Source organism: Anguilla anguilla, chromosome 3, assembly GCF_013347855.1.
Source record: "Anguilla anguilla isolate fAngAng1 chromosome 3, fAngAng1.pri, whole genome shotgun sequence".
In the NCBI taxonomy this organism is placed as follows: domain Eukaryota; kingdom Metazoa; phylum Chordata; class Actinopteri; order Anguilliformes; family Anguillidae; genus Anguilla; species Anguilla anguilla.
This window is the reverse complement of record NC_049203.1, coordinates 44,988,190-44,992,387: the sequence shown is the minus strand read 5'-3', so window position 1 is coordinate 44,992,387 and position 4,198 is coordinate 44,988,190. Positions and strand designations below refer to the sequence as shown.

Sequence of the window (4,198 nt, the reverse complement as noted above, 5' to 3'; positions counted from 1 at the left end):
ATGTCTAAACCTACAGCCGTCACAGCCCAGATCAAAAGCCTGCATGTTATCAGTAAGTAGGAAACCATCACTTAGCTGGTGTGTCGCTGATGAGGTAGAGACAGAAGAGCACAGCTCTGGCCATTTTTAGTCCCTTCATTTCAAGTAAGGTAGAGGCTACTGAGGGCCTGACGTCATAATCTTTATCCTCTTTAGTGCTGTTGGCTGCAGAGGTAAGGAGCAGGGTGCTCTCAGTAATGATCTGAATGCTTTGTTCCAGACAGATGATGCACAAGCACTTCAAAGCATCCGAGGATGAAGGTTCTGGAGATGTAGAAGTATACAGAATGCTCAGCGACGCAAGCATTTATGATTCAATTTAATTAATTACTAAAAATAATTTTGTTCCATTGGTGGTGACAATTTAATTATGAGAGTAATAACATGAAATAACATTTATTTCTAGGCCTTGGCTCTAAATATACTATACATTTTGGAGAAGATATAAAATGATTTACTGCGAATTGACCTTAGTGCAAATAAGTTAGATTTCGATCTGCTTTTCATACAGAACATAATGATCGTTAATGGATTTTCAAATTGCCCTTGTAATTTTGAATTTGTCTTCAAAAGTCTGATCTTCCTCATTCACTTTAATGCTGCGCTTGACTGTTTTGCACTCACAGTGCAGACATGCACAGTACAGACTGACTTTCGGGTGCTTCACAGGTCAAGTTGGATGAGAAGGCGTTTTATCTAATGGTGGGTTGTTTGCGTATGAGTCAGCTCTTTCAGGTGATTTTTTATCTTTTTATTGTAAGTGATAGACAACCCTATGACATCTGACTTTGATAATAATATTAGCCTAATAGACTTAACCATTAGAATTATAAAATAATAATAATGAATTAGACTTGAGCCAATCTAGCAAGAATGTCTGACTCCCTCCTGTGTGGAAGGGAGCATGAACAGGAGGCTCTGGTTGTATCGCTGCTTGTTATGATGTATGTGGCCTTGAATAGACTGGATAAACTACTTTGAAGTGTTATGGGTTCTCATCAAATGCAAAAAAAATTGGATTACTAAGCGAATTAATTATTAAATAAATCTGTGTACATATTCATCCAGAAAGAGAGATGTGTGAAGAGAGGTGTGTATGTGCTGAATAAGTAAGGCTCTTGAACGAAGAAGCACAGTCTACATTCGATAGCCTATTATATCATCCAAATTAAATCGCAATATAAGCTATTAATCTGTATGTGCAGTTCGACATGTCGGAGCTGCAGCTAAAGGAAGTCAGAGAGGTAGTCTGCAAAGCAAGGGCAAGCTCTGCACCAGGACCAAGTAGCACCTCGTACAAAGTGTACAAGAACAGTCCCAAACTCCTGCTGCGTCTGTGGAAGATCCTGCGAGTCTTCTGGAGAAGAGGGAAGATCCCAGAACAGTGGAGAGTGGCTGAAGGGGTGTGGATCCTGAAGGAGGAAAACTCCACCCAGATAGACCAGTTCCGCATCATCTCCCTGCTGTGCGTCAAGGTCTTCTTCAGCGCCGTTTCCAAGCGGCTGTGCACCTACCTGGCAAAGAATACCTACATCGACACTTCAGTCCAGAAGGGTGGTATTTCAGGGATGCCAGGCTGTCTGGAGCACACAGGTGTGGTGACACAGCTCATCAGGGAGGCCAGAGAGAACAAGGGCAATCTGTCAGTGTTGTGGCTCGACCTGGCAAATGCATATGGCTCCATTCCACACAAGCTGGTGCAGCTAACACTGACCAAACATCACGTCCCCAGCAGAATCAGAGACCTCATTGCTGATTACTACAGCAACTTCAGGATGAGGGTCTCTTCAGGAGCAATTACATCAAGCTGGCACAAGGTGGAGATCGGCATCCTCACAGGGTGCACTATCTCTGTGACACTGTTCTCCCTAGCTATGAACATGCTCACTAAGTCTGCTGAACCGGAGTGCAGAGGGCCCAGAATGAATTCCCGCTCAACGGCAACCACCCATCAGGGCGTTCATGGGTGACCTCACAATCACCACAGAATCAGTCCCAGGCTGCCGGTGGATTCTGTAGGGGCTCGAAAAGCTGGTGGAGTAGGCCCGGATGCATTTCAAACCAGCCAAATCTAGATCTATGGTGCTGAGGAAAGGGAAGGTGGAGGACAAGTTCTGGTTCAAGATTTCAGGCACAGCCATCGCAGAGAAGCCAGTCAAGAGCTTAGGGAAGGTTTTTGACAGCTTTCACAGGGACAGGGACACAACATTCATCCAGTCGACCTGCACCGAGTTGGATAGCTGGCTGAAGGCTGTGGACAAGTCTGGCCTACCTGGGAAATTCAAAGCCTGAGTGTATCAGCATGGCATTCTTCCCAGAATCCTGTGGCCCCTCCTCGTCTATGCAGTTCCAGTCACGACAGTTGTGACCTTAGAGAGGAGGGTCAGCAACCACCTCAGGAGATGGCTGGGGATGCCAAAGAGCCTGAGCAGCATCGCACTCTACGGACACCACAACAAACTGCAACTACCCTTCAAATCCTTGGAGGAGGAATTCAAGGTAACAAGAGCCAGAGAAGTGGTATAGTACAGGACCTCAAGTGATCCGAAGGTGGCCAAAGCAGGGATCCAAGTGAGGACTGGCAGGAAGTGGAGGGCACAGGAAGCTGCTCAGGAAGCAGAGGCAAGGCTGTGTCACAAGAGGCTGGTGGGAGTGGTCACACAAGGTTGAGCTGGGCTAGGATCCTTTCCAACTCCCCAAATGAACACCATCAGAGGGAAGGAAAGGCACCGCCTAGTTCAGGAGGAGGTGAGAGTAGCAGTGGAGGAGACAAGAACCTGCAAGGCGGTGGGAATGAAGCAACAGGGGGCTTGGACTAGATGGGAAAATGCGGTCGAGAGAAAAGTGACCTGGGCTGAGCTTTGGTAAGCCGAGCCACACCGCATCAAATTTCTCATCCAGGCAGTGTATGATGTACTTCCAAGCCCATCAAATCTGCACACATGGGGCAAAGCAGAGTCAACAGCATGCCCACTGTGCTCCAAGCGAGGAACCCTGGAGCACATCCTCAGCTGCTGCACAAAGGCACTTGGAGAGGGACGGTACCGATGGAGGCATGATCATGATCTTGAAGCCATCAGCGCAGGAGTTGAGTGGGCGAAGCGGTTCTGACCCTCCAAGCAGACCATCGCCTTTGTCAGAGCTGGGGAGCAGCCAAAACCCACCAGGAGAACATCTGCAGGCATCCTCACCTCTGCACGGGACTGGCAACTGTTGGTGGACCTTGAACGGCAGCTGAAGTTCCCCAACCATATCACAGCAACCACCTTGCGACCAGACATTGTTCTTGTGTCTGAGTCCACCAAGCAAACTGTGCTGTTGGAGCTGACAGTCCCATGGGAAGATCACTTGGAAGAGGCCTTTGAAAGGAAGCTCTCCAAGTACACGGGACTGGTCAGCAAATGTCAGCAGGCTGGGTGGAGAGCGAGGTGTCTCCCAGTGGAGGTTGGATGCAGGGGATTCGCTGCCCGTTCTTTAGCCAGAGTCTTCAGCAATTTAGGCATCGAGGGAGAGAGGAAGAGGAGAGCCATCTGCAGTACCACCGATGCGGCAGAGAGGGCTTCAAGATGGCTGTGGCTCAAAAGAGGAGAGCCATGGGGTCATAAGTAGCTAGCCATCTGGACACAAGCTGGGGTCTGATCAGCCCCGGCTGAGTCACCTGGAGGAGGGTGTATGATGTTGAAAGACCCGAAACACTCGATGATTCCAGGAACATCACTGAAGATGTGTCCAGATGCATCAGCAGATGTATGTGCACAGCTGTATGATGCTGTGGTCCCCATTAAGTCAAAGAATGATGCATAAACATAAATAGGCCAAAAATAAAGCCACTATGAGAAAATAACACAGTAGTAGTAATAACTGAAGGAAATTATCTGAGAAAAAATGGATAGTTTAGTTGTTCTTGAGTTGGATGCTGCAGTTTTGCACTTTATGTATTTTTTTTGTTATGTTGCAATAGTGTTATATGTTTGAGTAATTTGTTTTCGATGGTCCAATCTATGCACTGTGTTTATTGTGTAATTCATTTTAATACATAAAAAGGTCCTACTGCCAATGCACATAGCATCTTTCTGGTTCTACATTTGTTTAAATTGTTTTGTATTATGTGTCAAACTAACTTTGACTTAAAAAAACTGAAGTGCTACTGAACAAAGAG

The 4,198-nt window shown here is 46.7% G+C and overlaps 1 pseudogene; it reads left to right on the top strand.

The window, feature by feature from the left end:
* On the top strand, nucleotides 1-3,785 carry LOC118223201 (annotated as a pseudogene).
* Nucleotides 3,786-4,198: the final 413 nt, after the last annotated feature.